Source organism: Schistocerca cancellata, chromosome 1 (assembly GCF_023864275.1).
Source record: "Schistocerca cancellata isolate TAMUIC-IGC-003103 chromosome 1, iqSchCanc2.1, whole genome shotgun sequence".
Taxonomy (NCBI): domain Eukaryota; kingdom Metazoa; phylum Arthropoda; class Insecta; order Orthoptera; family Acrididae; genus Schistocerca; species Schistocerca cancellata.
In genome coordinates, this window is record NC_064626.1 from 658950372 (window position 1) to 658972822 (window position 22451).

Consider the following 22451-nt stretch of genomic DNA (forward strand, 5'->3'; position numbering starts at 1 on the left):
ATGGAGAGGCTCCGTCCTCGCCGCAGCCGCAGTGGTCCACAACCCCACGACGGCTACCGCAGTCCACTTTACCCTCCGCCGCCCCACACCGAACCCAGGGTTTATTGTGCGGTTCGGCCCCCGGGGGACCCCAGGGAACGAACGTCTCACACCAGACGAGTGTAACCCCTATGTGTTTGCGTGGCAGAGTAATGGTGGTGTACGCGTACGTGGAGAAGTTGTTTGCGCAACAATCGCCGACATGGTGTAGCGGAGGCGGAATAAGGGGAACCAGCCCGCATTCGCCGTGGCGGATGGAAAACGGCCTAAAAACCATCCACAGACTAGCCGGCTCACCGGACCTCGACACAAGTCCGCCGGACGATTCGTGCCGGGGACGAGGCGCTCCTTCCCACTCCGTAAAGCCGTGCGTTAGTCTAGATGGGGTACTCGAAGGTTCCTCGCCACGTAACATGAGACCATAAAGAACAACAAAGGACCATTTTCGCGGAACTACTTGCGCGTTACGAGACTGATTGTGATTTCTTTTGTCCAACATAGTCATAGGCGATGAAACATTGGTTCATCACTTCGAACCGGAAACAAAACGGCAATCCATGGAGGGGAGCCATACCACCTCCCTCCGAATAAACAGCTCAAAGAAGAAACAACTTCAGCATAGAATGAAATTTTCACTCTACAGTGGAGTGTGTGCTGATATGAAACGTTCTGGCGCATTAAAACTGTGTGCCGGGCCGAGACTCGAACTCGGGACCTTTGCCTTCGGTGGGCAAGTGCTCTACCAACTGAGCTACCCAAGCACGACTCACTCCCCGTCCTCACAGCTTTACTTCTGCCAGTACCTCGTCTCCTACCTTCCAAACTTTACAGAAGCCCTCCTGCGAACCTTTCAGGACTAGCACTCCTGAATGAAAGGATATGTTTAACTTCAGCATGTTCGTCACCACAAACGTGCTAACGAAATTGTCCCTGACAACGCAAGGCCTCACGCAAATCTGCGCACCCGAGAGATCACAAAACTACTTCACTTAATTTTTCTTCCTCATCCACCCTACCGCCTGGATCTCGCACCTTCCGAGTTTCATCTGTTTGGCTCTATGAATGGTTCAATCTGCGGGAAGTAGTATGTGGATAATGCGGAAGTTATTGATACAGCACGTAGTTAGCTCGAACGTCGGCCAGTGAAGTGGTGCCATGCTAGCAGACAGGCCGCCCCTGTAAGGTGACATACGGCCGTCCTATTGAACGTAGATTCTGTTGAAAAATAGGGTTTTGTAATGAAAAGAGTGGGGAATAATATGATATACACAAATTTCAACAATGGTTCAAATGGCTCTGAGCACTATGGGACTCAACATCTTAGGTCATAAGTCCCCTAGAACTTAGAACTACTTAAACCTAACTAACCTAAGGACATCACACACATCCATGCCCGAGGCAGAATTCGAACCTGCGACCGTAGCAGCTGCGTGGTTTCGGACTGAAGCGCTTAGAACCACTCTGCCCCAGCGGCCAGCCATTTATTTAGTCTGATATGATTAGGACTCTTACATCTTTACAGGGTTTCACGCATACAGTACCTTTTTTAGATCATAGTTACCTAAGAAATAACATTTTAATATGACACATAGTATCAAAATGATTTAAGTGTGTATGGAGACAATATAGGTTACACTAATAAAGTTAATACTGGTAGTACTCGCACTACTGCTGTTGCTGCTGCTGCCACTGATAGTGACAATAATAATAAAATAATAATAATAATAACTAGCAAAATACACAAAGCAATCACTCATATAAACACATCGGCTACACCACTGCAATTTCATAACCACTTCTACAACCCTTTAGATCACATAACATCAACAGATACGAAGAAAGTAAATTGGAAAAAGAAAACACTACATGGCAAGCACCCGTATCATCTAACACAGACACACATCGGTCAAGACGCATCCAACACACGGCTAAGAAAAGGCAATATATACAGTGAGACAGAAGAATTCATGAGTGCAATACAGGATCAAACAATAAACACCAGATATTACAGTAAGCATAATATTAAAGATCCCAATACCACAACAGATAAATGCAGACTTTGCAAACAACAAATAGAAACAGTAGATCACATCACAAGCGGGTGTTCAATACTAGCAAATACAGAATACCCCAGAAGACATGACAATGTAGCAAAAATAATACATCAACAGCTTGCCTTACAACATAAACTTATAAAACAACACGTTCCCACATACAAGTATGCACCACAAAATGTACTGGAGAATGATGAATACAAATTATACTGGAACAGAACCATTATAACAGATAAAACAACACCACATAACAAACCTGACATCATACTCACCAATAAAAAGAAGAAATTAACACAACTAATCGAAATATCTATACCCAATACAAGAAATATACAAAAGAAAACAGGAGAAAAAATTGAAAAATACATCCAACAGGCTGAGGAAGTCAAGGACATGTGGCATCAGGATAAAGTTGACATTATACCAATTATACTATCAACTACAGGAGTCATACCACACAATATCCACCAGTACATCAATGCAATACAGCTACATCCAAACTTACATATACAACTACAGAAATCCGTAATTATTTATACATGTTCAATTACCCGAAAGTTCCTAAATGCAATGTAACATATACCGTACAGTTAAAAGGAAGTCACGCTTGATCACGGTCCGCGTCACGTTCCATTTTTGACCAGACATAACGTCTGAGAAAAGAAAGAAATAATAATAATAATAGCAGCAGATGAAAAAAGAATTTAAAGTGTACAAAATAGATGTTTCCTGATACAGCGATTTCCGTGGAAAGGAAATTTAAAGAGACTGCTCCAGCTAAGAATATGAAACGACAGATAAGTTACGTAAGCGTGCCGCAGTCTCTAGGTCAGTGTTATTCCCTTTATGTGATAGTCACTATCACAATCGATAGCCAGTATGTTTGCAAGAACTTGTGTCGAGACATTTTCTGGAGCTGCCATAACCCCGGCGTGGACATGGCGCGCCAGTCGGCCTACATGCCAGGCGTACAACGCGCCAGCTCGCAGCGAGTAGACGATGAATAAGTCCCCTGAAATTAACCGCGCTGCCGACACAAAGTAGGCCTCCCCCTCTTACCTGCCGTAGCCTATTTCACTAGATAAAACATCTAAATACTCATGATAGCAAAATACTAAAGTAAAAGTAAATAACACATTGCATTCTTCGACTGGTATACCTGAGACACATGTCAACTACGACGTAAGATGAGTGAAGATCAACAGAAATATGAATCAAATTTTTACGACACTTTTGGATTTTGAGGGGGAGGAGGAGGAGGAGGAGGAGATTACTGTTTAACGTCCCGTCGACAACGATGTCATTAGAGACGGAGCACAAGCTCGGATTAGGGAAGGATGGGGAAGGAAATCAGCCGTGTCCTTTCTAAGGAACCATCCCGGCATTTGCCTGAAGTGATCTAGGGAAATCACGGAAAACCTAAATGAGGATGGCCGGACGCGGGATTGAACCGTCGTCCTCCCGAATGCGAGTCCAGTGTGCTAACCACTGCGCCACCTCGCTCGGTTTTTGGATTTTGAGGGAATATTGAGTAACATTTAAACATCGTTGCAGGAGACAGGTACTGGCGGAAGTTAAGCTACAGAGGTGGATCGTGATTCATACTTAAATAATTGGCGGACGATAACTTGCATTCTGCTAATGAAATATATCAAATGCATGTGTTACAGCCGAAATTACGTTAGCGAAAGAAATAAGTGTTTCAATAAGTCATAAGCAAGAGAAGCATGACCACAACATGAAAAAAATCGTAAGTGTTACGCTAAATAACGCGATAAAATTTTCAGTGTGAAATGGACCAATGACGAATAGAAAACGTTCCTTTCTGTGCAGATGACCAGCTGTAGAAAGCAGGAAAGATATAGAACTGCCAACATACATAGTAGCGTCCTGTGATTTATTTGAACTATTGTGTAACTATTTTATACCGTAATTATTATCCTGAGCTCCAAACAAAATTTTCTGCATAACAATCCACAATTCTGTGACATGTGTCTTTAACTGTACATATAAACTAGAGTAAAATTTGACGCCTTTTTTCACTCCTTTCCACAGGTAAACAATCATAAACAAAAAGTTCATACAACCTGCACAAGATGTTAACATATAATAACAATTTTCAGAAAGAAAATAAATAAAAACCACCTAAAGACAACAGACAAAATGTTGAATTACGTTCGGATAAAACAAACCTAATGAACCGGAGTCTTTCATAATGCAAAATTTCTCTCGAATATTTCTTAAGAAGCATGGAAAAGACTAGGAGCAACGACATCCAACAGTTGATCAATGGTTTTCTTGCTGCTACTTTATTAGAATATTGTAAGGATCTCACAGGCCGTCCAGGGAGTGGTGAAGTAAATATGCTATTCTGACTGAAGGTTGCCCATTTCTGCCGACGAGGACCATTAATAACTTTTAAACAACAAATGCCATCAGTTCTTCATTTTAAATCATACTAAAATCAAAAATTTGATATAGATTATTTTGTTTTGCTTTCATTGTTTTTAGTGAGTTTATACAATTTGTGATTCATTTATTACAAAGATACATTCTATTTGTCGTGTGCAATATTTTTCATAAATGTAATTAATTTAAGCAAGAGTTTTCAATAATACTGCATTCTGATTAATCCTATTTACAAAATTGCCTAAATGTACAAAAAATGGACAAATATAGTTTTACAGGAGAAGAGGAGGGTAGGTATTCTGAGAGGGTTCTGCCAGGGGCGTACAGTCACCTCAGTACAGTTCTCCTTTTAGGCTTCCTGTCATGCCATGAAGGAACTGCTTTGTTTTGCTGGTATATTCCCACATACTATGTTACAACTTTAATTACAGTGGCATACATCCTTTTTATAAGGAATTCATTTCAGAACTGCGGCTGAAAGATTTTAACAACTGATTGTAAATGCAAGTATGAGGCACAGTTCGTTGCAGTACCTACTGAATCCAACGATGATGTGCCAGCCGATGTTGCCGCTATGTTCCCAGCGGGAAGGCGCTGTCTAGGCGGCAAGATGGCTCCTGTTAGAGGCCAGCATCCACAAGCCAAACGGCTGTCCCACGGGGCCGATTTAACGCCGTCATCGAACCGCGGTGGCCATTTCTGTACGACGCCAACTCAGTCCCTAGTTCACCTGATTTAGCTGTCACGCTTTCGTGAGACTTGCACGCTGATTCGCGCTGTGCTACACGATTTTGATTTCACTCTCCTTCGTTGCCTCAGCTACAAATATTGATTTTGTTATCTTCTTCTCAGGAACTGTGCCCAGTGTTATGAATGAGTAGCTACAAAGCCATTGATTTTGCTGTCTCTATAAGTGGCACTCATGCTACGGTATTATAGTTGTAGTTTTGTACAATATTTGTATTTCTGTCTCGCAAATAAGCAACGTTTTGCAAATCTACAACACTTCGTGGCTTAGCTCCATGTGAGACATTTCTGAAGTAAAACAGTTCTGCTCCTTCTCGACCAGTTCTGTATCTATATCTACGTGTATATTCTGCATGCCACATTACGTTGTGTGGTGAAGGGTTATTTCTGTACCACTGATAATTCTCCCCTTTCCTGTTACGGTCGCGAGTAGCCGGCGAGAAGAAACATCGATGGTAAGCTTCCTTTTCAGCTCGAATCTAACCTTACGTTCATGGTGTTTTTGGTGAGATATACGCAAGAGGAAGCAATATACTCGTTGCTTCTACTAATAACACACGCTGTCCAAATGTAAGGCTCGTGGTTTGAGGTGCCATGTCAAGGAATGCGGGGCCCCTCCCACCAGAGATTCGATTCCTTCCTTGGGTATGTGTGTGTGTGTTGTACTTAGCATAAGTTAGTTTAAGAAGTGTGTAAGTCTAGGGACCGATGACCTCAGCAGTTTGGCCCCTTAGGAATTCACACACACATACTGCAAATGTGAACCGTAAACCATTCCACGCTGTAGAACGACTCTCTTGATGCAGATAGCCTCACTGGATTTGGCTGAGCATCTCTGCAACGCCTTCGCGCTGACCAAATGAACTTGTAACGAAAGGCGCTCCTATTCTTTGGATGTTTTCTGTTTCCTCTGTCAATCCAATTTGGTACAGATCCCAGACGGACGAGCAAGTGCTGGTCGAACTAGATCTTCCAATGACCCTGTGAGGCACCAGCCTTTCCTGCAATTAGCTTTATTTGGTTGTTCCACGTGTGCTCACTCTTGAACATTTTGTGGATGTGACTGCTTCCGGTCATTGTATAATCATACAGTGACGGGCATTTCTTCCTGTTAATGCGGGATACGCTGCATTTGTTTATGTTGAGGGTCAACTGCTATTCCCGGTACCAAGTGTCTATCCTCTGTAAGTCTTCCTGCATTTCGCTACAATTTTCGTGTGTGTTGACTTCTCTGTATACAACAGCATCAGCCGCGCACAGACTCTTGGAACAACCAAGGTTATCCACTAGGTGTTTTATAGTCTTACATACTGAGAAAAGTAATGAGGCTATAACACTTCCTTGAAGTACAAGGAAAGATACTTTACGTCCGAAGATTTCTCTCCTTAAGAATTACAAGATGTGTTCCGTTTGGAAGGAAATCTACTATCCAATCACACAGCTGGCCTGATATTCCGTACGCTCGTATTTTATTCGTTAGGCAGCAGTACGAAACAGTATTGGATTCAAGTAACACGGCGTCTACCTTTGCGCCGACACCTTCTACTTCGTGGGTCTTGAGGACGAACAGAGGGAGTTGTGTTTCATTTAGTCGTTGCTTTCGGAATAGATGTTGATTTCCTTAGGACGATCTCTCCGGAGGCAATGGAATCCCTTGGATATCTGCATCAGTGTTCCACATAAGAAACCCTTCAAGAGCAGGTACCGAAAAAAACAACACATGGTTACACTGAATGGGGGGCACGAATCGTGTTATCCAGTGAAACTAATCACGTCTCTTGTTTATATATGTACCACGTGCGCTGTAATATTCGTTGCCATGTCCAGGGACTGTGAGACATTGGTAGTGTAAGCACAAGGACACTTGCTGATGTTCCGCTAATGTTTCAGTTCCATGTAAACGTAATATTTATTATTATTATTATTATTATTATTGGTATAGTAGTACAGACTCCTACAGCCATCAGCGTACCCATAAAAGTTTTGATTGTAATTGTGATTGTGAATGTGTTGAAGCATTGATGTTCCCCGTGCCAGAACGTAGTCGCCAATAATGACTGCTTTTATGACTGGGTGATTTTTATCATTGTGCGGTCTCTTTCTCTCTGTTTACTATTTTGAAGACAGTGAAAAGTCACGTGGTATCCCTGCATGCTTCCTTTCTCCGTTGTAACTGGCTGCCTTTGATTACTCATCTCTTCTTCATTTTGAGGAGTGCCCCAGTGATCTTTTATCCTACTCACGGTAACACTTTCAGTTTTAATTCCAGGATCACTAAGTCTTATGCCACTTAATGATTGTTTATTCCACGATATATTCGCCGCTAGCCAGTTGTTATCACTAGGATCATCACACTTCTTGAATTACTCTGTACCACTCGGCAAACAGTGACTGCTTCGCGTAAGGAACATTCAAGGAAATCTCGGGTACTAACTGACCTCCGAAATCCATAGATTTGCAAAGCGAACTGTAGTTGTTATCAAGCAATGAGGAACTGTTATGTGGAAACTTGTTCCATCTTAAAAGGCAAAAGAGAATCAGCAACCGTTACATCTAATTACCGCTGCATCGGGCGCTGTCAATAGGACTATATTTAAGTATTTTACTACACTAAAAAAGTTCAGTACTTATATGAATATGAAAGACACTTAAACTATTATGACAGAGAAATAGTGCCACAGTCCGGCGCGGCGCTTCCCCAGAAACTATGAACAAATTTGAGGTATCTGAACATAAGAAGAGTTTCAATCCATACCAATGAGACGAACTGGGGTGAAATGTCTGACTTTGCCACTAAAATCCGTGAATCAAATACGTTGTCGCGTTAGTATCTAATGAGTTCCTGCTTCATTCAACTCTAATTATACCAAACGCCACTCTCGATCTTCACTGAGAAAATCTCTCATACGAAACGCAACTTGCTTTATCAGCACACTGCTTGACAACTGCTAAGAAACAACTGTCGCTTGGTAAGGAACAACTGCCAATTGCTACGGAACAACCGACAAGTGTTATGGAACACCCGACCGATGGTAGTAAATGGAAGTGTAGAAGGCGGGACATGTTACCTGTGGCAGCGCCTGTGCACGAACGTTGTATATGCATTCGACAGTTCGTGCAGTACGGTGTTTGGTGATGGCTGTTATGTAACCGATTAGTGCGACATTCCCTGGTACAGAAACATGTTTGCAAGACATTTCAGTTGGATGACCCGAAGCCGGTCGAAGTGTCACTACTGTGGCCACATTAATGGGTGTGTCCAAAAGTGTCACCTCATGGCTCAAAGAGACCGCTGAAGGTGTAAGGTTATGAGAAAGCAAGACAGTGATCATAGAGGGACCACCGCACCTCAAGAGAATTGAGACGTGTCCCTTGCGGCCAAAATGAACAGAAGTCTCACTTTTACACAGGTCGCTGCAAACCTTGCAACCGCTACCGGTACACGTCCTCGCCAATTTCCAGGGGATTAAATTAGGCTCATTTGTATGTTCGTAAGCCTGTTAAATGTATTTACTTCAACCACCCCATCGTTGAGAAAGAGTTCGTTGGTGTAGTGACAACGTTGGGTGGGGTCAGCGGCATGGATCCAGGGTGATGTTCTCCCATGAATCCTGTTTTGCTGTGGCAAGTGATTCTGGCCACCAGTTAATATGGAGGGAGGTGGCAACACGTTACAGATGATAGAATGTTCGTGAAAGTTATCTGTGTGGTCTAGGAGTTATGGTGCGGGCAGAAATTACACACGATGGCCGAACTCTGCTGCCTACCTTTGCGCGAGGTACCGCTGCATCACAGCGGCATTGCAGGTGGATAATTCTGGATCGTGTTCGTCTGATTAGGTGTGCCGATGGTCCCCACTTTCTGTTTATGGACGATTCTGCCCGCCCACGAAGGATCGCTGAGGTGCCGGACACACTGGAAAGTGAAGATGTCTAACCTCTGGAATGATCTGCGCACTCCTCGAACCTAAACCCTACAAAGCATGCAAAACGAACACACCTTCCCTGAATCGTGCAAGAATTGAAAGCCGCCTTGGGAGAGGAGTAGGAAAGTAAAAACGGGTGCAAAAATAGAAGGGCGTGTTCCTTACTGAGAGAGATTACGGAATACAATGGACAGGCGAAGGGTAGAATGCCGGACCACTAGCTAATCCAGGTGGTCACAGTAAGAGGTCTTTTTTGCAGCGGAGGAGCAAAGTCCGAGAGCAATCAGGAGAGGCATACGAGGTCGTACGCCGTGTTTAGCTGGAGGTTAGTACTGGAGTCAGCGGTCTTACGCGGCCCGGCGCTGTGGCTTCGTCCTCAACCAACACGTGGCTTCCTTCCCGCGCTCGGTATTTGCTCTTCAAACGGAGCGCGTGGTAACTTGTCGGTAGGCGTATTTTAGGAGAACAAACAGCCTCTGCTCAGATAAAGATTCTATTCAGCATGTAGGCCACAATAGTGCTTGCTTGAACGCTTCAGACGAAAGTTTACGTGGAAGATTATGTAGAATCCACACGTACACAGAAGTGGATGTTTGTATGTGGGTATGTCGCATCTTCTCCTAAACCACTGGATTGATTTCACCCAAACTTGCTGCACATATATCTCACCATCTGGAAAGAACCACTGTGGGTATAAGAGTCAACTATGAAGTTACCTTCCATTAGGAATGTGCATTCACTCAACGACTGTGATATGACCTTCAAAATGATGGAGCACAGCAATCTGTAACTTGTAAAATAAAAATTGAAAGAAATATTTATTTAGGTCGATAAACCTAAGAAACGTTATTTTTTCTGTGACATTAGTTTATTTAGCTATTTTCCAGAGATTTAAAGCAACTGTGGGGCGGAAGGTGGAAAATTTTATTTCTATTCAAAAAATGGTTCAAATGGCTCTGAGCACTATGGGACTTAACATCTATGGTCATCAGTCCCCTAGAACTTAGAACTACTTAAACCTAACTAACCTAAGGACATTACACAACACCCAGCCATCACGAGGCAGAGAAAATCCCTGACCCCGCCGGGAATCGAACCGGGGAACCCGGGCGTGGGAAGCGAGAACGCTACCGCACGACCACGAGATGCGGGCTTATTTCTATTGTATTGTTGCCATTCTCAACACAGGCTCTCTAACTACAATGTTGACAACCAGAAAGTGATTAGCAAAACTTAATGCCTGTAATTAAAGTTCACTGTGCCCACTCTGATGGACAAATAAAGCTACTGATCATTGAAGTTCATTACGCTGAGGATATAGGATGATGTCTGGGATCCATAGGATATGCAGTTTACTATAACAATGTTCACTATATTCTGAACACGATAAAGCATAAAGTTCCAGACAAATGTTTACACTATCAACTCTTATACTATCAGAACTATTCAGAATCTATTCCACAGATCCTATTATGCCTAGATAATGAAACTGTTCAATAATCGTTATCGATGTAAATATTCAAAGTGAATGCTTGCCAAAATTTGATGTTAATACTCATCAAACGCCACGCTAGTGATGATAGAAGGTCTGTCCTGTGGCGACACGTGAAAATACGACATACGGAAACTGAGAATAAATCACTGTAGTCGTTCCGCAGTTAACACTTTACCCCAATGTGAACTCATTTTTACGCGCATAGCGAGTTACATAATGTGGCATCCAAGCTGTTCCTTGAAACTGCACAAACGCGACGCGGCTTCCGAGACGGAGTGCGTGCTGATACGAATCTAGAAGAGAACTGACTCTAGCCTCGCGTGGATCTGCACGGAGATAACTTGTCCTCCGATGTGTGATGGAGTTCGCAGCAGTTATTGCTTTGCCTCCCATGCATGCCGATGTAATGCGTCTTCACACGTAGGTTGTCTTCTTGGGTGTCTCCTCAGCACAGTTCTGCAGTGCTCGCTATGCAGCGAGCAGGTGTGGCCAGCGGGTGGTGACGCTGCGCGGCAGTTAGCGGCCCAGCGTCCGGATTTGGGCGTTGTGTGACCGGCCAGCATGTTCGTAAAAGGTCGTCTGGAAGAGGTCACGGAGCAGAGGTGGGGGAATCGTAAGGCAGGTGTAAGACCAGCCGAAGGATGCGATTCTGCAGTGTCTCCAGCTTCTTCAGGTTCGTGTCGGCGGCGTTCCTCCAGACGACGGCGGCGTATTGGAGTACAGGGTGGAGCACCGCCTTGTACAGAGTGATGCCCAGCCGCGGTGGTAGTTGGGAGCCGGGGTTCAGCACCGGGTACAATATGCGGAGCCTGTTCCGCACTTGTTCTTCACGTCGTGGATGTGCGGAACCCACGTGAGTCGGCGGTCGATGGTGACGCCGAGGTAATGCGGTGTTGGACGCCACGGGACGGGGCTTCCACCGACAGTGAGCGGTTGCAGACCTGCAGGAACGAGTCGCCTGGTGACGATCAGGAACTGCGTCTTGGCCCCATTGAATTGTAGACGCCACTTGACTGCCCAGGCTGCCAGGGCGTCAACGGCGAGCTGCAGACGGCGGGGCATGGCGGCGGCATTGAGGCTCCTCGTATGTAGAGCCGTGTCATCCGCGTACAGGGCGAGCCGCACACGGTCGATCTTCGGCGCATCAGACGTGTACAGCGAGTACAGGAGTGGCCCCAAGACCGAGCCCTGTGGCACACTGGCGTTGATGCACCATGCGCGGCCCGCACATGGAAGGTCCTATCGGCAAGATAGGAACAGATGAGACGGACGTGCGACGTCGAGACCCCAAGTTCAAAAAGTTTGAATAAGAGGCCGCGGTGCCACACACTGTCGAAAGCACTCGACACGTCCAGGAACACCGCGCCGAAGAACTCGCGCTGCTCGAGGGTGACGAACCCATCTTCCACTAGCCGAAGGAGTTGGTGAACTGCCGAGTGGCCCCTGCGAAAGCCGAACTTTTCTTCGGGCAGGAGGCCTTCCTCGTCAACGTGGCGCTGCAGCCGCCTGATGTACACCCTTTGAAAGACCTTGGAGACGGCCGCCAGTAAACTAATAGGTCTGTAGTTCGCAGATCCTTCCCCATCTTCGGAATCGCCACGATCTCTGCATGCTTCCAGGACTGAGTAAAACTGCAGGACCGGAGGATTACATTAAAGACGTCGGCGAGATGAGTGACAGCCACCGGCGGCAACTTCTGGAGTAGGCCGTTGGAAACTTCGTCTGGGCCCGCAGGATGGACGACACCTCTTCCGCCGTCGTCTCTTCAATGACGTCATCGTCGTCGCGTGCCTCCAAGTAGCGTGGGAGCCGGTCAGCAACCAGGTCGTCGTGGACAGCGTCGGTCGGGGCTTCTATCGGCGTAAACGCAGCCTCAAAGACGTCTGCGAGGGCATCAGCCTTCGCAGCTGGTTCGCAGACAGCCTGACGATGGACCATCAGCGGAGGGATACGTTGCGTGCGGCGTAGGAAACGCTTCGACGTCCGCCAGGCCGTGCCGTCGTCAAGGCAGAGAGTGGCGACCTTGTTATTCCAGTCGCGATTGCGATGGTTGTCAATGGCGGCCCGGATGTCCCGACGCATCCTGTTGAGGCGTCTAGGTCTATATCAAAAACCACTGGGACATGATCAGAAGACAGTGCCGTCCTCGTCGTGGCAGTGATCTGATGAGGGATGCCCTTGACGACCGCGATGTCGATTATATCCGGGAGGCCACGGGCAGGGAAGATAGTCGGGTCGTACGGCCCCACCACGAGCGCATGGTGACGTTCCGCTACCCGGAGCAGGCAGCGTCCAGCGGCATTGGTGATCCTGGAGTTCCAGGAGACATGTTTACTATTGAAGTCCCCGACGACGAACACCTGCCCCCTCAAGGAGAGCAGAGCATCGATGTCAGCAGGATCCAGTGGACGAGACGGCGGGCGATAGGCAGCGACGAACGTGATGGCGCCCGCCGAGGTATGAACGACGACACCAGTGGTCTCCAGCGTTGCCAGTGGTGGAAGTTGTATCACGTGATGGCGAATGCCATTGCGGACGTAAACGGCTGTCCCACCACCCGCCGTCAGTCGATCGGTGCGATAGCTGGAGTAGTTTGCCGCCCTGACGTCGACCCCAGGCTTCAGGTGGGTTTCGTTGATAAGGCAGACGTCGACGGCTTCGTCTCGAAGAAATTGGCGAAGTTCGCCGGCTCGAGTGCGGACGCCGTTGGCATTCCACGCGACGACCGTGAGCCCTCTAACGCTGCTCACGGTGCAGCTGGTGAGTGTTGACATCGGTCGGCGCCGGAGCGGCCATCGGCACTGCAGCGGTGAGTTGCTGCGACAGGACTTCGATCAACTTCGTGGCACTGGTCACCGGGGCAGTGAGTTGCGCGACGAGGTTGGCCAGGTCAGCGGCGTAGGCAGCCGACGCGGCCCCGTAGCTGGAAGGGGGAGGACGGCTGCTTCGCTGTGAGAGTCCACTTGGGGCTGCTCGACTGACGGTGCTGAGCGCTGGGTGCCCACGGGGCGGTGACCCCCACCCCGGGCCAGCGGTTGGTGGGGCGCGGTCCGGCCGACGCCTCGGAAGAGGCAGGCCCCGGTTCCGCTACTAGCAGCTGTGGTGGAGGCGCAGGAGCGGCAGGTGTCGGCACGGCCTCGGGTGCGGCGGGAGTAGGAACGGCCGACGCAGTTGGGACGGCGGAGGGCGCCCCTGACGCTGCTGCCGCGAAAGAGACGCCGATGGGAGTCTTTCTGAGGCACAGGATCGCGCGGCAGCTGTTCCGGCGCGTCAGCGAGCGCGTCGGATGAGTTGGCGACGGCAGTTGGAAGCGTCACCGATGACTGCATGCGTCTTGCAGTTCGCCGGGCCGGGACAAAATCGTCGGCGTCAGGGGCGAAATCTTGCTCGGCCCTCTTCTCGATCGGCGAGCTGCGAACAGTGGACGTCGCGGCTGTTGCCCTCCTCTTCTTTTTGCCGCTTCGTCCGCGTGGCTGAGGGGCGGTGGAGCTCTCATCTTCAGAATCGGGGAGCGGAGCAGACAGCGCTGTCTTCAAGGTTTCCGTAGCTGTGTCCATCAAATCCATAGCCATAGCCATAGCACTGATCGTCGTAAGTGGGGGGCCAAATGGGGCCGCCGACGGCGCAAGCGCGGCCGGACGGCGATCTGACTCTAGCTCGCAGCGCTCTTATTATATATATAGCCGCGGTGCGGACCGCCGAAGGCGCAGCCGACGACATTTGCCTTCCTAACTAGCCGCTCGGGCTAGTAAAGCACCACTTCAAGTTACTAAATAATTAATTGCTTCATTCGCTGAAGGCCAATCTCTCAATTTAATTGTGCTATCAGCACACAGGTAAGTACTTACAATAAAATTCTGATGTGGCTAGGCTAAATACTTTTGGCGAGAGAATTATTTTAGTTGTACTGCACGCAATAGATGAGCTCTGAATTTGCCCTTTGCAGAGACGCTACAGCTATAGTTTTATAGCTACCTTTTGGAAACTTCTCAGATCTTTGTTATTATAGCGTATCTCCATTCTACCTAAATCTAAACATCCTAGCTTTATCTAATCACTTACTTAATCTATTTTGCTTCCATACTCTTAGGACACAAAAACAGAAAATCATGAATTTCAACCAAAATATTACTTTGTGAGATCCAGCATGCTGTTTCCATTAAATTACAACGAAAAAGGAATCCGAATATAAATTTTGAAGTTTCAAGCTCCTTCCTGTTGCGCCAATGATTTTTGCGTGAAATGTCCAAATTCCGAAAACTGTTAAATTTACTAAACTGAAACTTAACATATTATCATTTTAGCATCACACTTGACATGCTATTAACTTTTCACATTATTTACTTTACTTTTAAGGTATTGTGCGACATTTGTGATGTCATAGCTAGTTACAGCGGACCACGCTGGCACACAATGGAAAGAATATGAATTTTATATGACGTGAGTAGGCTGCTTTCCTACACAACGAGTTATAAATTTTAGAATAGGACACTATTTTCCAACATTTATTGGTGTACTTAAACCAGTTGTGCACAGAACAATATAAATCAAACTTTTCTTTCAGGTTTTATTAAATCAAATCTAGATTTCGGCTAGTGCCTAGCCATTGTCAAAGCATTACTTTATAGTTTCGATACAAGTCCTCGTACGTCAGTCCCCTGTTCTTCGGGCTTCTGTCACAGTTCACTCAAGAGTTCATTCCTATCACTTTTAGTTAAGTACATGATGTACATAAAGTTTCTGGAGTCACGAATCGACAAGCTTCCTCGATTCGCTGCTTGAAGTCGTCTCGTGTCGTGCATTCGGTCTCACAAACTCGAATCGACTGCATAAACGTGTAGTAAGTTGACACGTGGAAAGTGGTGTGCACTTATAGTAAGCTGACATGCGGATCCTGATGTACGGTAACTAAAACAGACGTTTCCATATCCTCATTTCTTGTTTCTCGAAGTAGTTGTTCAGCACTTTTGACACTTCCATATTCTCATTTCTTGTTTCTCGAAGTAGGTGTTCGGCACATTAAATACGTAAGGCTTGATGGAGCTCTTCGACCGGCATACCTCACGGCACGAGCCGTGGCTGCTTCATTGGTATTTTATCGGCATTCAGCACACATTAACATGTCAGCGTACTCGCTGGGAATGTACGCTATGTTTATTCTACATCAGTAACAGTGGCAAACTGAATTTCCTTTGTTTGTACGTTCCGACCTGCCTTGTATACAGCAGTGCGGGATACATTTCACAGTCCTACCGAATACGACTTCAAACAGCATAGAGGATGCTTGTCGCTCGGTGACAAAAGCAACGTTATGTACAGCACGTACCTTCTACCCTAGAACTCTGAACGTGTCTAGTTTCCCAACTACAGTTGATAGAAATTGGATTTATATCTATTTATACACAAAAAGAAAGAAAGAAGGAAGCTTAGATTTAATGTATCATCGACAACGAGGTTATTAGAGACGGAGCACGAGTATGTAATAATGAAATAAAGGGAAAGAAATCGGCCACTCCCTTTCGAAGGAACCATCCCGACATTTGCCGGAAGCAGTTTAGGGAAATCACTGAAAATCAAAATCCCGATGGCTGGAGAGGAATTTGAACCGTCGTCCAGAATGCAAGTCCAGTGTGCTGACCGTTGCCCCACCTCCCTCGGTGATTTACAGACAGTTGTATTAAATGCGTCAGTTACAAGACAGAAAATAATAATGTTCTACTTTAAAAAATTATGGCTACTGGCTGTAAACCTCCGCAAAAGAATCAAATAAACTACGTTTATAACTCCCAAGAAAGAATAGTGTTTCTTACGTTTATCTACATGAAAAACATTCTTTTCACTTACTATTAGATCTACAGCTTTGATTCCGCAGTTTTGCAATAGACGGCAGTAGCGGCAAGTGGGGTTCGGGTGGTTGGTCACAGAAGTAATACAATAAGCTTAGGCATCTGTAAACATAATGCCATAAAAATATTAGTCGATCTGTGATTGCATCATAAGGTTATTCTCGATTAAGTACGTCAACTTACGTACCCATTTCTCGCCATTTGCGGGAAGTTTTAATTTTCTGCTGTAACATGAAGAAATCAGCGGCTGTGGCTCTTAAAATTCTGGGTAAGACCAATAGGGACGGAACTATTAGTGGAAGAACTTGCAGAGCATGTTTTCAACGTCTTCAGAACGGTGATTTTGATGTCGAAGACCGGCATGGCGGTGGAAGACAGAACGTTTTCGTAGCAACTGAAACAGACAAAGACAGTCACAGGACATCATTATCGAATGCAATTGATGCGTTCGAGCCCAGCACTGAAAGACAAATGGCCACAATACATCGACAGACACGTAAAGCTAATTTTGCAGCAGGTCAGTGCTCGACCCCATGTCGCAAAACCCGTCAAAATATACATTGAAACGTTGAAATGAGAAGTTCTATCCCTCCCGCCGTATTCTCCGTACGTTTCTCTGTCTGACTACCACCTTTTTCGATCAGTGGCATACAGTATGGCTGACCAGCATTTCCGATCATATGAACAAGTGCAAAATCGAATCGATTCATGAATCTACTCAAAAGACGCCCAGTTCTTCCGCCACGGGATTCGTACGAGGCGTGTTTTTTTAACTAAGAACCGTTTTGAAATTAAAAAAAAGACTTGCTAAGATATCTCAATAATTTTATTTTTACATGAAAGCCTGTACCTTAATCTACGCACTGATGCCATTACAGTCTGATTCTTCAAGATGCCTCCGATGATCGAGAGTCCCGCCTACTGTGAAGGACGGGCTGGTATAAGATTTGTTAGTGCTAAAGCCCTAAAAGCGATCGATATTCATCGTGAGATCTGTGCAGTTTACGGAGAAAACATTATGAGTGATGGAATGGTAAGAAAGTGGGTGAGAGCATTTAAAGATGGCCGCATGAATGTGCATGATGAACAACGGAGTGGGCATCCTTCGGTCGTTAATGAAAGTTTGGTGCAGGAAGTGGACAATTAGGTGAGAGAAAACAGACGCTTTACGATTTTCTCCTTGCGGGATGAATTTCCTAATGTTTCTCGTGGTGTTTTGTATGGCATTGTGACCGAGCAGTTGAATTACCGAAAATTGTGCGCACGTTGGGTACCGAAAATGTTGACGGATGGGCACAAAACCAAACGTTTAGACAGTGCATTGACTTTCCTTGAGCGGTACCACAACGACAGTGATGATTTCTTAAGTCAAACTGCTACGGGCGATGAAACATGGGTGGCCTACGTCACACCAGAATCAAAGCAACAGTCCATGGAAGTTGAGCAAGGGCATCGTTTTGCTGCAAGACAATGCCCGTCAGCATGTGGCGAATCAGACCAAAGATCTCATCACATCTTTTCGAAGGGAAACTCAATATCATCCTCCGTACAGTCCCAATCTTGCGCCCAGTTACTACCATCTGTTCCTGCACTTGAAGAAATACCTGGACGGTCAGCATCTTCAAGATGATGACGAAATCAAAACAGTGGTGATGCAGTGGTTAACAAGTCAGGTGGCAGACTTCTATGAGGAGGGTATTCAAAAACTGGTACAACGCTATGACGAGTGCCTCAATATTGACGAAAATTATGTAGAAAAGTATATTAAGGTACAGGCTTTCATGTAAAAATAAAATTATTGAGATATCTTAGCACGTCTTTTTTTTTAATTTCAAAACGGTACTTACTTAAAAAACACACCTCGAATCCTATCCAAGAGATGGGAGAATGTAGTGACCAGCGATGGTCAATACTATGAATCATAACGTTTTTGTAAGTTTTTCATAATAAAGCCCCCAACTTCGAGAAAAAAAACGACGGAAGCAAAGTTGTAGACTTAGTATTTTGTATGTTAGAGAGAGAAACACCTTATGTGAAACGCCTTGTAGGTAGTCGAGCAATAAACTGTGGAATAACACAGGATATTATTAATACTGTTACGAAGAACCCTCAACCATCACTGCACAGTACTTTTCGGAGTATACAAGGCGCTTTTTAAAAAAAGTGTAACACGCTGCTACTGGGGTAGTACTGGTCGCAACTGGATGATATGTTCCTGTCATAACATGCCCAGAAACCAATATTCGTTGAGATACGGGTTGTTGAAGATCCGTAATTCACAGCCTACATTTTATTTACTGATGAACCAGGATTCACAAGAGACTGCACAGAAAAGTACCACAACAAACTTGTACGGGGAGATGCAAATCCTTGAATAATAATGACGGTGAGATGACAGGACCGCTTTAATATCGATATATGGCCATGAATTTTCGACGACAGGCTCATATAGCCATACACTCTTCCAAACACATTAAGAAATGCTCTGTATCACCAATTTCTGCACAATGAATTATCACCGCTATTGGAGGATGTTACCGTTGCTGAAAGACCATTGCGGTTTATGCACGACGGGGCGGGCCGTGCCACACTAGCTCACCACCATGTTTCTCGGGCGATAGATTGGTCGTGGAAGTACACCAGTATGGCCTTCCCGTTCACAGGAACTAAATCCCTCGGCTTTCTGCCAATGGTGTCATTTAAAGGCATTCATTGTGTGCCCAACCTACCGACGATGTGCAGACGCTAAAGAAGCGTGTGACCAATGCATATGGCGCCCTCCGAATGCAGCGAACTGTACTTGAAAGGCTGCGCGATGAATCGCGTGAAAAGGCTGAAGGATGTGTCGCGATGCGTGGTAAGCAGATACAGCACTGCCTACATTGTGTACTCCTGTGTAACAAAGAGGTGGTAATGAGAAAATAGATTGGCCCATTTTTCAACAGGTACTGGTTTGCTGGTATATCATTATAGGAACTTTTCTTTTATGTTCGACGAATACTACCTCCTGTAGGAATGTAGGAGACTTTTTTTAAGCACCCCATATATGCAATTAAGAAGGGAAGAGTAGTGGTATAACTTCCCGTCGATGACGAGGAGATCAGAGACTGAACTCAGGTCTATAAATACCAAGGCTGGGCTGTGGCCTTTCAAAGGAATGACTACGGCATTCGCCTTTAACGAAATCATTGTGACCAGGTACGTAGTGTACCGGCTGGTTATAATTAGAGTGCAGCTACTCACAGAGGTCCAGTGTGGGCTATAACGATCGTAAGGCACCGAGACGTAGTGGGTACGCTAATGCGTTAATGCATAAACGATTTACGCTGTAAAAAAATTAATTCCACTTTTGGCCAAGATGTGCAAATATGGCGCTCTGAATGCAAGAAAGACGTATAGAAACGAGTCCATACGTAATGGATTATGAACGGGACGTGGCTAGAAAAGGTGAAACAAGTGAGAAAGGCGTAGTGTTGATCTTATCATTAACTGCCACTTACACAGTTTGTTCAGTATGAGCACAGGATACGTCGACGAGATGCTGCATCCGTAAAACAACGTGATCAACAGTTACTCTCAGCAGTTCCGGTGGAATTTGAGCAATGTATTTCTGTCTGCTGGCCTTCAGATCAGTAGGAACCGAACGTGTAGCTGGTGAACGCGTTCTTTTAGACACCCTCACAACCAAAGACTCATCGATTCAGCTTGGGTGACCTCGCAGACCACGCATCTGGAAAACCTCTGGAGAGAAGACGTTCGTCGAATGTTGCATTAAGCAGATCTTTCACTGGGCGACATGAGGTGTAGCCCCATCTTGCATGAAAACAATGGTTTCCGCAGTTGCGCTCTTAAACAGCACGAATCACATGCTGTACAAGGTCATTTCGATAATGTGCAGACGTCACGGTATACCTGGTACGCCATCTTGGTGTATTCTCTTCAGAGAAAACCGGGCCGAGATACAGGTATTTTCAAATCCACAGCACTCACTCACATACGGCGAGTACAATGGCTCTTCGTGCACAACACGCAGTTTAACAGTTCAAATGGTTCAAATGGCTCTGAGCACTATGGGAATTAACATCTGAGGTCATCAGTCCCCTAGAACTTAGAACTAATTAAACCTAACTAACCTAAGGACATCACACACATCCATGCCCGTGGCAGGATTCGAACTTGCGACCGTAGCGGTCACGCGGTTACAGACTGAAGCGCCTAGAACCGCTCGGCCACACAGGCTGGCTAGTTTAACAGTACCCCAAACATCGGCAAGTCTACGTATTAAGCGCATCCAGCAATGTAAAATGTGTCTTGTCGCTGCATAGAATATTACACGGCCACATGTCATCAACTTTAATCCGTGCCAGAGGCAGAAGAGAAAATTCAGAACGTTGCTGCAGATCATGGGGTTTCAATTGCTGCACCGTATGTATCTTGTACGAGTGGATGTGTAAAATAGGTCGCCAAACTTTCCGTTCTGTTGATCATGGGATGGACAATTCTTGTGATGTTCCACGTGCACTAGCACTACACGGGGCACGTGCTCAATTCTCAGTTACAGCAACAGCAACTTTGTCAATAACTTCCATCGGGATGGGAGGCTTTCCTCTCCCAGGTGTGACACCAAGCACACCCGTGTTTTCGAATTTCATAACCATCTTCTTTAAACCATTTAAAGGCATCGGGCCACTGCTAAGACCTTTCAGTCGGCGATACTTTCTGTGCAGCACTGTAATTGCTGACGTTCATATAAAACAGTTTCATTAACAACGCACAGTCTCTTTTCTCGACAGCCATACTGTTCAGTCACGTTACGGCTTGTCAAATGACAGCATGGATGTCACACCATCACTCAAACAGTTTATAGCGCCAGATTTGCACCTGGTGGCCAAAATTGGAACTAATTTTTTTTTCATCGTAGATCTGTTCAGCATTGACGCATCACGATATCTAGCAAGTTTCACTGCCATACGGTAACTGCAGGCCACACCGGACGTCCGTGAGTAGCTGCTCTTTAACTGTAACCACCCTTTACATGTACCCAGCAAAATAAACGGCATGCGAGACTACCGTAATAGAACAATACGAGCCAAGGAGTATGCTGTGTGCCAGAAGTCTATGGACTGCGGATCGCAGGCAGCAGGCACTGGGGCAGTGGGCGTGCCGGGCCCGCGGCGTGGCTTCCGTAGGCGTCTGGTCGCCTGGCAACAGCGCCCGGCCTGCGCGCCCGCCGATCGATGCCGCCACCTCCACCCCCACCTCCACCTACACCCCCACCTGCAGCCTCCTGCTTGCTGCTGCACCACAACAGCCTACGGCCTTCGTGTTGTTATTTCACGGACTAATCGCTGCGTTTCGCTACCAGACAACTTAATGGTCACAGTTCTACCGATATCTCCGTTCTACAGTGCAGTCAACTCATCGAGCGTACGCCGTCAGTCAAAAAAGTTTCGAGGCTGAATTAATAAAAAACAGAGAAAAGTTATTCTCCAGGAGATGGAAAAATATGAAAACACCATGCGTAGGTAAAACCGTTGACACTCAAAACAGCTTCCAGTCGTCTCACAGTTGATAAATAAGGTTTTGTGTATAAAAAGTTCTCGGTTTACTTTGTTTATCAGGCGACAGTGCGGAACTGTATCGAACAACTTCCGGAAGTCAAGGAAAATGGCATCTACCTGGGAGCCTGTGTCTAATATTTTCTGGGTCTCATGAACGATATACATACATATATATATAAAACTTGTACTATACTGTATTTTATAACTTGATTATCCATTTCTTTTAACTGTTCTGTCTCTAACAGAACTGTAATTTCTTCACCAAACCTCAACGATTTTATTTCTTCCCCCTGAACTTGTATTCCCTATCTTAATGTCTTCTTGGTTTCTGTTACAGTTTGCGCAATATACAGATTGAATCTTATGGGGAAGAGG

General features: G+C 45.8%; 1 non-coding gene across 1 annotated transcript; it reads right to left on the reverse strand.

The window, feature by feature from the left end:
- Window positions 1–726: 726 nt before the first annotated feature.
- Trnar-ccg (transfer RNA arginine (anticodon CCG)) lies at window positions 727–801 on the reverse strand. Its single transcript has one exon. It is a non-coding gene; the product is annotated as a tRNA-Arg (tRNA).
- Window positions 802–22451: the final 21650 nt, after the last annotated feature.